At 37.6% G+C, this 12,072-nt stretch overlaps 1 long non-coding RNA gene and 1 other non-coding gene across 2 annotated transcripts in view; both read left to right on the top strand.

Annotated features, from left to right (window-relative positions):
• LOC138849930 (uncharacterized) overlaps positions 1-12,072 on the top strand; it is a 132,799-nt gene that overhangs the window by 77,434 nt on the left and 43,293 nt on the right. The window lies entirely within an intron of this gene.
• On the top strand, positions 4,566-4,667 carry LOC127490848 (U6 spliceosomal RNA). Its single transcript, XR_007919241.2, has one exon. It is a non-coding gene; the product is annotated as a U6 spliceosomal RNA (small nuclear RNA).

Below are 12,072 nucleotides of genomic sequence, written 5' to 3'. Positions count from 1 at the left end.
TTACTAAAAATGAATAGTTTAGGACTAGTTTAAAAATTAAAAATAGGAAGGATTATTTTTAAAAAAGATTTATTTATTCATTCAAAATACACAGTGTCAGAAAGAGAAGGAGAGAAGCAGAGACAGAAAGAGATCTGCCATCCAGTCGTTTACTCTCCAAACGGCTGCAACAGCCATGGCTAGGCCAGGCAGACGTCAGGAGCCTGGAATTACATTCTGGCTTTCCATGTGGGTGGCAGAGCATCTTCTGTTACTTTCTCAGGCATATTAATAGGGAGCTGGATCAGAAGCAGAGAAGCCAGGCCTCCAATCTATACTCTAATAGATGTAGGCACCACAGGTGATGGCTTAAATCTCTGTGCCACTATACCAGCCCAAGAGAAGAATTTTTAGTGTATTTAAAGAACTCAGTTCTTTTACATATCCTAAGTTGCTAGCTGTTCTTTAGCTGTATAGTGTTTTGTGTTTGAAATAATTTAAATCTTCTAGTTAATTAAAAATATATAAGTACATACTTACATAATGTATATCGTTAAATAATCACTCATGATTTATGAGTCACAGATTAAAACATGCATACCAAAAACATTAATTATATTGGTGATATCATATAACGTTAGAGTTATCAATGATGGAGAAAAAAGTCTGAAATGGCTAATTAGAATCTGAGGCTCAGGTTGGTGTTTGGCTTAGTGGTTAAGACATCCACATCCCTTATTGAAGTGCCTGGGTTCTAGTCCCCATTCCTCATCTGATCCATCATCCTGGTATGTGCACCCTTGGAGACAATGGGTGATAACTTAAGTACTTGAGTCCCTGCCACCATATGATAGATCAGGGTGCAGTTCTGGGCTCCTAAGCCCTGGCTGTTGCAGGCATTTGGAGAGTGAATCCATCAGATAGAAAGTCTCTCTCTCTCTCTCTCTCTCTCTCTCTCTCTCATTTCTCTCTCTCTCCCTCTCTCTCTCATTCTCTCTCTTTCTTTCGAATAAAACAAATACATAAATAAAACTTAAAAAAAATAGAGCTTTAGACAAATTCATCATTCCAGTGATGAAATGGGAAAGACCTAAGTTGAGATTAGAAGATAGGCTTTATTATTTACTTGTTTATCCCATAGACATTTATTTATGTCTGCTATATACCAAACACTTCTCACGACTTAAAGAAATGAAGATGAAAGAGTTCCAAGACCCTTGCTCAATATAGTAGTGCTTCCTGGTATCCCTGTTTCAACCCTTCACCTTCTTGATAAAAACATTAAAACCTGTTAGAGAATGAGAAGAAAAACATAGAGAATTTGGGGGATTCCTTTGGCAAAATTATTGAGAAATAGAACCAAAAGATAAATAGAGGAAATAAGTAGAGATTACACATAGAAGATGCAATTAAAAATAATATGAGCTCTAGAAGCGTGGCACAGAGAAACCATGGAGTAAGAATCATAAACATGATCATCTGAAGACAAAGGTGTGAAGGACTCTAAAATAAAAGTCCTATCACTCATCTTACACAATGAATTGAAAAAAGTATTTCATCATGAAGTTAAGGATACATAGCGCAAATCTGATTGTAATTGTTCCCCAAGAGAGAAAGAAATAATAATAAAAATATATGAGATACTGTGATGTATCTGAATTGCATCAGAATTCCCAACAGCAATGCTGGAAGCTAGATTGCTGGATTAATATAGTATGTTCAGTATTATTCAAGAAAATGACATACAACCTATTTAATTTTATGCGTACTCAAACTATTAATCAAGCAAGTTGAAATAACTAATGATATTGGAGATACACATACTCCATCTAAAAATATGCTTCCTGCATACTTCTGTCTCTGAAGCAACTTTTGTGTGTGTTCCACAAACATGAGCAGCAAACTAAAAATGAAGAAAATGTAGGGAATAAGAAATTAAAACCAGGAAAGAGGCAAAGGGAATTTGTAGATGATATTGTAGGCCCAGAGGAGCATGACTGCTGTGCCCTAAGATAGAGACCCAGCCAAGATGTCAACATGTTTATGAAAGCAGATTCTCACAATGTAGAATCTTACAACATGCCTTCCTTTCCCCAGAATTAGCACATCAGCACAGTGAAAGCCAAGGGGTTTCACTTTTTTTTTTTTTGATATTGTTTACATTTTTTGGGGGTGTACACTTTATATGTTTTCATTAATGAAGAATTGAAGTGTGTCTGTGAGCTTTGTTTGAAGATGTTAATAAATGAGAGAGAAAGTAAGTATCCAAAGGGAGATAATTGCAGTTCTTGATAAGTCTGATGAAGGAAAACAATAAAGAGACTGCACATAAAATTTAAGTTCTTTAACATATGATGTGCTTTGTGTAAGCAGAGCACTCCAGCTAATGTTAGTAATGAATTGCTTAGCACAACATATGCATGGAGTCTGATTCCAGAAACTTACTGGGAAAAGCACATGTATGGTCAAACTCAGAGCGTTCTTAAACTATAGTGGTGGTGTGAATATCAATTGTATATTTAGTGTGAAGGTATCAACACAAAAATATGCAAAATAATTATAGCTATGATAATCTGTTAAGGGACACAAACAGTAAAAGTTACAAAATGTGATAGCGAAAGTAAATTGGAGGTGGGCATTTGACCTAGTGATTAAGATGTGTGAGTTCCTCATTGGATGTTCAAGTCCTGGTTGAGCTCCCAAATCCAGCTTCCTGCTAATGCACTCATTGATATATAGCAGGTAATTGTTTTCCTGCCACTAACCTCAGAAAACTGAAATTCCACCTCCCAGTTTCAACCTAGGCTCAGTTCAGCAGGCATTTGTTTAGTAAACTGGCAGATGACACTTCTCTCTCTGTGCCTCACAAATAAAATGTTATTTTTTAAAAAAATTAGAAAGACAAATTTTGGTAGTGAAGGAAGCAACAATGTAGAGCTTGTGCAGGGGACCTCTTTTACTAAGGAGAGAAGATCCAACCAATGTTGCCTTCTCTCTTTTAACTGTCATTTGAACAAGAGATTTCATATTCCTGCAGCTCAGAATGCAGAAAATCCCCACCGATCTTTGATTATAAAAGGAAGCATCATCCACATGACATATACAAAAAAAAATGGAAATAAAATACATCATTCTCCCATCCCCAGAAATTCAGTATTGTTTAACATCTCTCAGATGTTCAGAATCTCATCCACTCAACCAAGATTCTTCAGAAACAATGGTGTTAGTTCTTGCCTAGTCCAGCATGCCCAAACCTTAAAATTTCTTGAAACAGAAACCACATTTGGGCCTTACTTATTTGTCACAAATAAATGCATTTAGAAGGTGAGTCCTAACCATACTTACAGGTAATAAATCACACACACACACACACATACACACACACACACAGAAATCTTAATCAGATTATGTGGGAGGAATGAAGAAAGTAAAGGCATAACTAAAATTATTTAAAATTCTGGAATAATTTATGCACATATAAGCCAGATACGTAAGACTTTTTAAGGGAATGAGGTATATTTAATCATCACAGGAAACACAAAACTCTGCCTATGGTTTTCATTTTTGAAAGTATTTGTATTTTTGTCAGAAATTAATACAAAACCTAACATATTTTCATTTCACTTAACATATTTTCATTTCACTTATACTAAGTTGAAATGTCTCTTTTTAAAATATTTATTTATTTATTTGAGAAGCAGAGAGACAGAGAAAGATAACAGGCAAGCAGACAGAGCTCCTATCTAGTTGCTTACTCCCCAGATCCCCAAGAAGGCAGGAACCTAATCTAGATCTCACACGTGACTGTAACAACCCTACTTGAGTCATCAACAATGCCTCCTAGAGTCTATGTAAGTAGGAACTTGGAGCACAGCACAGAAACCAGATAGTCTGGAAAGTGATCTGATTGTCATCATTGGAATTTTGTAAGCTAGGCTGAATGGCCACTCTAGATTGCTTCATTTTAGCTAAAGAAAACCAGATTAAATCTAAGAAGACATAATTAAACTTAATCTTATTTATCAAAAAATACAGCCATGACTTGAGGTTCATCTATTTATCTTGCTGTTTATCTTGAGATGAATCTATAGCTTTAAGTTAATTTATTCATCATTCTACAACATTATGATATTGAAGCTACACATATTTTTGAAAAGATCCCTATGAAATTAAGTCTTCATTTATAACTACATCATATATAAAATTTAGTTTTGTACCATATTAGAGTAGACATTAAATGTGCACTTTGGGAGCATATATACTATTTTTTTAAAAGATTTATTTATTTTTTTTAAAAATTTATTTATTTATTTGAAAGACAGAGTTACAGAGAGAGATAGAGACAGAGATTTTCCATCCACTAGTTCACTCCTCAGATGGCTGTAACTGCTGGAGCTGAGCTGATCCAAAGCCATGAGCCAGGAGCTTCTTCAGGGTCTCCCAAATGGGTGCAGGGGCCTAAGGACTGGGACCATCTTCTGCTGCTTTCCCAGGCCATAGAAGAGAGCTGGTTCAGAAGAGGAACAGCCGGTACTAGAACTGGCGCCCATATGGGATGCCGGCACTGCAACCAGTGGCTTTACCACTGCACCACAGTGCTGGCCCCTAAAATTGAAATACTATGGACAAGATTAACATGATCCTTGTACAAGGTTGGCATGTGTATTTTTGAAACTTTGAATATTTTTACTTAAGAACTAATAAAGGGATTGATGTTGGGGTGCAGCTAGTTAAGCTGCTCCTTGGGACACTACATCTCATATTGAGCCTTGGCTACTCCCACACTTTTGAATCAGCTCCCTGACAATGCTCTAAGAGACAACAGATAATGGTCCAAACACTTGGGTGCCTGCCTCCCATGAAGGAGACCCTGATGGAATTCCTAGTTCCTTGATTGAGCCTAGCCTATCCCTGACGATGACTGGAATTTGGGAAGTGAAGCAGCAGATGAAAAGTCTCTCTTTGTCCCTCTCCTTTGCCATATTTCTCTCTCTCTCTCCTTTGTCACTATATCTTTCAAATAAATAAATGAGCAAATGAATAAATAAATCTTTCTAAAAATAAAACTAAGTGAATTTATTACCAATAGGTCAGTCTTACAAGAACAATCAAATATTCCTTTGGATATAATGTAAGGACACCATGTTAGCTTGAATTCATATGAACTAAAAAAGAGCACCAACAAAGGTAACTACATAAGTATTTTTTTGTAAAGTATAAGTATTTTTGTTTATACTATTTTTATTCCTTCTGATTTAAAAGATAAATAAAAGAATCATTATAATCTATGTTTATGTGCATCTGATGAAGAAAGCTGTAATTTCTTTAAGAGATTGCTAGATTTTAATGTTTTAGTAAGGGAATAGAAATGCTTGAATATACTGATATTTTTTCCACTGATATACATTATATTTTTTTGTACTCTATTAGTTTCCACAGATCAAGGAAAACATAGTATTTGTCTTTTTGGGAATGGCTTATTTCACTAAGTATAATGGATTCCAGTTGCATCCATTTTGTTGTGAAAGAATTTCACTATTTTTATAGCTGAGTAGTATTCTATAGTGTATATGTGACACAGTTTCCTTATTCAGTCATAGGTTGATGGATATCTGGCTGATTCCACATTAGCTATTGTGAATTAGGCTGCAATAAACATGGGAATACAGATAACTCTTTATATGTCAATTTTCATTTTGTTTGGATGGAATGCCTGGTCAAATGACTGATCTGTTTTCAGCTTTCTGAGGTATCTCTATACTATCTTCCACAATGGCTATACTAATTTGCATTCTCATTAACAGTGGACTAGGGTACATTTTTCCCCGCATTGTCACCAGCATTTATTTGTTGATTTCTGTATGATAGCCTTTTTAACTGGGGTGAGGTGATACCATGTTGTGGTTTTTATTTGCATTTCCCTGATGGCTAGGGATCCTGAGCATTTGTTCATGTGTCTGTTGGCCATTTGAATTCACTCTTTTGAAAATACCTATTCAAGTCCTTGGGCCATTTCTTAACTGGCTTGTTTCTTTTTGTTGTTTTTGACTTTCTTGAGTTCTTTATAGATCTAGGATACTAATCCTTTATGAGCTGCATAGTTTGCAAATATTTTCTCCCATTCTGTTGGTTGCCTCATTTTACTGAGTATTTCCTTTGTAGTGTAGACACTTCTTAGCTTGATGTAATCTATTTTGCTTTGATTGTCTGTGCTTCTGGGGTCTTTTTGAAGAAATTTTTGCCTATGTTAATGTCTTGTAGAATTTCCCCAATGTTTTCTTCCAGTAATTTGATGATATCAGGTCCTCAATTTAGCCCTTTATTAATTTGAGTTTTTTTTATAAGCTGTAACATAGGTGCCTTGTTTCATACTTCTGCATACAGAATTCTCAATTTTTTAAAGAGACTGTCCTTTTTTAAAATTTTTATTTAAAAAATATAAATTTCAAAAGTACAACTGTCGAATTCCCTCCTATAACCTTCCCCCCACCCGCAACCATCCCATCTCCCACTCTCTCTCCCATCCGATTCTTTATCACCATCATTTTCAATGATCTTTATATACAGAAGATCAACTTAGTATATACTAAGTAAAGATTTCAACAGACTGCACCCACAAAGACACACAAAGTATAGAGTACTGTTTGGGTAGTATTTTTACCATTAATTAGCATAGTACAACACAGTAAGGACAGAGGTCCTACATGGGGAGCATGTGCACAAGTGACTCCTGTTGTTGATTTAACAATTGACATTCTTATTTATGATGTCAGTAATCACCCAAGGCTCTCGTCATGAGCTGCCAAGCTAAGGAAGCCTCTTGAGTTCACCAACTCCAATCTTATTTAGACAAGGTCATAGTCAAAATGGAAGTTCTCTCCTCCCTTTGGATAAAAGTACTGCCTTCTTTTTTTTTAATATTTATTTATTTATTTATTTATTTATTTTGACAGGCAGAGTGGACAGTGAGGGAAGGAGACAAAGAGAAAGGTCTTCCTTTTGCTGTTGGTTCACCCTCCAATGGCTGCCACGGCCGGCGCACCATGCTATCCGATGGCAGGAGCCAGGTACTTATCCTGGTCTCCCATGGGGTGCGGGGCCCAAGGACTTGGGCCATCCTCCACTGCACTCCCTGGCCACAGCAGAGAGCTGGTCTGGAAGAGGGGCAACTGGGACAGAATCCGGCACCCCGACCGGACTAGAACCCGGTGTGCTGGTGCCGCAAAGTGGAGGATTAGCCTAGTGAGCCGCGGCACTGGCCAGTACTGCCTTCTTTGATGGCCTGTTTTTCCCACTGGAATCTCACTCACAGAGATCTTTCATTTAGGTTTTTTTTTTTTTTTTGCCACGGTGTATTGGCTTTCCATGCCTTCAAAACTCTCATGGGCTTTTTAGCCAGTTCTGCATGCCTTAAGGGCTGATTCTGAGGCCAGAGTGCTGTTTCGGACATCTGCCATTCTATGAGTCTGCTGTGTATCCTGCTTCCCATGTAGGATCATTCTCTCCTTTTTAATTCTATCAATTATTATTTGCAGACACTGATCTTATTTATGTAATTCCTTTGACACTTAACTCTTTAATTAACACACAATTATTCTTAGTCATTTAAATTTAACTGAAAAGTGATCCCTGTTAAATGTAAAAGTGGGAATAAGAGAAGGAAGAGATGTACAGTTTGGCACATGCTCACTCTGATTTACCCCTAATGGTAGAGCTAGAAATGTGCCAGGGGATTCTAATTCAATCCTGGCCAGTGCCGCGGATCACTAGGCTAATCTTCCGCCTGTGGTGCTGGCATCCCGGGGTTCTAGTCTCGATTGGGTCCCGGTTCTGTCCCTGTTGCTCCTCTTCCAGTCCAGCTCTCTGCTGTGGCAATCCCATCAAGGTGGCATGTACCAATGTCATCTTACTTGTTAAAGTGATCAGTTTAAGTTCATAATTGATAAAAAAGATAGGATTAAGTGTCAAAGAGACTGTCCTTTCTCCAGGGTTTTATTTTAGTGCCTTTGTCAATAATTTGTTCTAGATAAATGGATTAATTTCTGGAGTTTGTGTTATATTAAATTGGCCTACATATCTATTTTGTTCCAGTACTAGGCTGTTTTTATTATAACTGCCCTGTGGAATATTTTGAAATCTGGTATTGCAATGCTTCCTGATTTGTTTTGTTATTTAAGATCACTTTAGCTAATTTAGGGTCTCATGTTTCTGTATGAGTTTTGGGATTTTTTTTTCTAGATCTTAGAAGAATGTCATTGGTATTTTGATCAGGATTGCATTGAATCTGTAAATTCCTTTGGTAGTATGTAATTTTGATGATATTAATTCCTTTCATCCATGAATATGGAAATTTTTCCATTTTTTGTGTCTTCTTCTATGTCTTTATTTTTTATTTATTTCTATGTATTTATTTAATGTTTTCAAAATTTCCCCACTCAATATGATGCTCAGTGTGGGTGTGCCATATATTGCCTTGATTGTGTTGAGAAATGTTCCTTTGATATCCAATTATCTTAAGGTTTTTATCACAAAATGATGCTGTGTATTATCAAATGCTTTCTCTGCATTTATTGAGATAATCATATTGTTTTTGTTCTACAATTTGTTAATGTGCTTTTCACATTTATTAATTTGCTTATATTGAATCATCGCTGCATACTAGGAATAAATCTCAGTTTATCTGAATAATTGATCTTTCTTACGTATTGTTGAATTCTATCAGCTAGTATTTTGTTGAGTATTTTTAAATCTATGTTTGTTAGGGATATTGCTCTCTAATTGTCTTTCTTTGCTGTATCTTTTTCTGGTTTTGGAATTAAGGTGATAGTGCCCTCATAAAAGAAAATGGAAAGATTTCCTCCTTTCAAATTGCTTTGAATAGTTTAAGAAGAATTGAATTTAGTTCTTTAAATTCTGGTAGAATTCAGCAGTTTATCCTTCCAGTCCTGAGCTTTTCTTTGTTGGGAGTGTGTATTATTGATTCAGTCTCTGCTTTGGTTAGAAACTTATTTGGGTTTCTATGTCTCCATGACTCAATTTTGGTACATTGTATGTATCCAAGAATCTATTCATTTCTTCTAGACATTTCAGCTTATTGGCATATAGCTGTTTGTATTAATTCCTGTTGATATTTTTATTTCTGTAGTATCCATTGTTACATCTCTTTTTTATTTCCGATTTCATTTATTTGGATCTTCTCCCCCCAACCTTTTCTTGGTTGGTTGGGCCATTAGAGTATTAATTTTGTTTATGTTTTTTTAAAAAAACCAGCTCTTTATTTCACTGATATTTGTATTTTTTGTTTCAATTTTATTTCTTCTTTAATTTTAGTTATTTTTTTCCTTCAACTACTTTTGTGTTTGATTTGTTATTGTTTTTCTAGGTCCTTGAGATGCTCATTTGTTTGGTACCTTTCCAATTTCTTGATGTAGGTGATAGTTGCTATAAAGTTCACTTTTAACACTGCTTTTGCTGTATCCCATAAATTTTGATATGTTCTATTGCTATCTACATCAGTTTCCAGGATTTGTGTGTGTGTGTGTGTGTGTGTGACAGGCAAAGTGGACAGTGAGAGAGAGAGAGACAGGGAGAAAGGTCTTCCTTTACCATTGGTTCACCCTCCAATGGCCGCTGCGGCCGGCGTGCTGCGGCCAGTGCACCACGATAATCTGAAGCCAGGAACCAGGGCTTATCCTGGTCTTCTGTTAGGTGCAGGGCCCAAGCACTTGGGCCATCCTCCACTGCACTCCCGGGCCATAGCAGAGAGCTGGCCTGGAAGAGGGGCAACCGGGACAGAATCTGGAGCCCCGACTGGGAATAGAACCCAGTGTGCTGGCGCTGCAGGTAGAGGATTAGCCTATTGAGCCACGGCACTGGCCTATTTTCAGGACTTTTTAAATTTCTATTTTGATTTCGTCTATGACCCATTGTTAATTCAGGAGCATGTTCAGTTTCCATGTGTTTGCATATTTTCTACAGTTTCTTAAGTTGTTAATTTCTAGCTTCATTCCATCATGGACAGAAAAATACCTGGTATGATTTCAATTTTTTGAATTTGTTGACTTGCTTTGTGGCCCACCATATGATCTATCCAAGAGAAAGTTCCATGCACTGATGAAAAGAGTGTATATTCCACAACTGTGGATGAAATGTTCTATAAATACCAGTTAGGTCCATTTGGTCCATAGTGTAGATTTACTCTGTTGATTCTTTGTTGACTTTCTGTCTAGTTGAGCTGTCCATTGTTGAGAATGGGGTTTTTAAATTCTCCATTACTGTTGTATTAGAGTCTTTGTCTCCCTTTAGATCCATTAACTTTTGTTCCATTAACTTGTGTTTTAAATAGCCAGAACCCTTGCATTGGGTACATATACATTTTTATAAAAGATTTATTTTATTTATTTGAAAGACAGAGTTACAAAGAGAGGTAGAACCAGAGAGAGAGAGAGAGAGAAAGAGAGAGTCTTCCATCTATTGGCTCACTCCCCAATTAACTGCAATGGTCAGAGCTGAGCTTATCTGAGGCCAGGAGGTGGGAGCTTCTTCCACAACTTCCACATGGGTGCAGGGACACAAGCACTTGGGTCATCCTCTACTGCCTTCTCAGGCCACTGAAGAGAGCTGAACAAGAAGAGGAGCAGCGGGGACTCAAACTGGTGCCCATTTGAGAAGTTGGTTCTGCAAGCCAGGGCTTTAACCTGTTGTGCCACAGCACTGGCCCCGACCTATACATGTATTATAGTCATGTCTTCCTCTGAATTAATCCCTTAACTGTTACATAATGTATATCTTTGTCTCTTTTAAGAGTCTTTGTGGTAAAATCTACTTTTTCTTGTGTTAGGATGGTTACAGTTGATTGTTTTTGCTGTTCATTAGGATAGAATATCTTTTTCCATCTTTTCATTTTTTTAAGATCTTTTTTATTTGAAAGGCAGAGTTACAGAGAGGCAGAGGCAGAGAGAGACACAGAGAGACAGAGACACACACAGAGAGAGAGAGAGAGAGAGAGAGAGAATCTTCCATCCACTGGATCACTCCTCAGATGGTTGCCACTGCAAAGCTAAGAGAAAGGAACTTCTTCTCCGTCTCCCACATGGGTGCAGGGGCCCAAGGACTTGGGCCATCTTCTACTTTCCTAAGCCATAGCAGAGAGCTGGATCAGAAGTGGAGCAGCCAGGACTCGAACCGGTATCCATGTGGGATACCGGCACTGCAGGCAGCAACTTTACCTATCCTTTCACTTTCTGTCGATGTGTATCTTTGTTGTTAAGGTGTGTTTCTTGTAAGCAGCAAATAGATGTGTCTTTTTTTTTTTTTTTAAATCCATTTAGGCAGTCTATATCTTTTAATTGGAGAATTAAGTCAATTACATTCAGGGTTACTGTTGATTAGTAGCTATTTTCCCCTAAATATTCCTATTTTTTACTTTGGGCTTCCTTTGTGCTTTTACTGAGAGATTTTTGCCTTCACCTTCTTTTACAATGATGACTGTGTTTCTATGTTTCTGTGCGTAGCACATCATTATGCATCACTTGTAAGCTGAAAGAGTGTGACAGTTTCTTTCAATTTCTGTTTATTTTGGAAGGTATTTATTTCACCCTTTTTCATAAATGAGAACGTTTCAGGGTTTAGTGTTCTGGGTTGACAGTTTTTTTTTTCTATTAAGACTTGGACTATGTCTCTCCATTCTCTCCTAGCCTGTGTTTCTTTTTTTTTTTTTTTTTTTTTTACAGGCAGAGTGGACAGTGAGAGAGAGACAGAGAGAGAAAGGTCTTCCTTTTGCCGTTGGTTCACCCTCCAATGGCCGCCGCTGCAGCCGGCGCACCGCGCTGATTCTGGCAGGAGCCAGGAGCCAGGTGCTTTTCCTGGTCTCCCATGGGGTGCAGGGCCCAAGCACCTGGGCCATCCTCCACTGCACTCCCGGGCCATAGCAGAGAGCTGGCCTGGAAGAGGGGCAACCGGGACAGAATCCGGCGCCCCAACCGGGACTAGAACCCGGTGTGCCGGCGCCGCAAGGTGGAGGATTAGCCTATTGAGCCACGGCGCCGGCTCCTAGCCTGTGTTTCTGATGATAAATCAGTTGCGTATAATTGG

Source organism: Oryctolagus cuniculus, chromosome 6 (assembly GCF_964237555.1).
Source record: "Oryctolagus cuniculus chromosome 6, mOryCun1.1, whole genome shotgun sequence".
Lineage (NCBI taxonomy): Eukaryota > Metazoa > Chordata > Mammalia > Lagomorpha > Leporidae > Oryctolagus > Oryctolagus cuniculus.
Note: the sequence above shows the minus strand (reverse complement) of the source record. Positions and strands in the feature narration are given on the sequence as shown.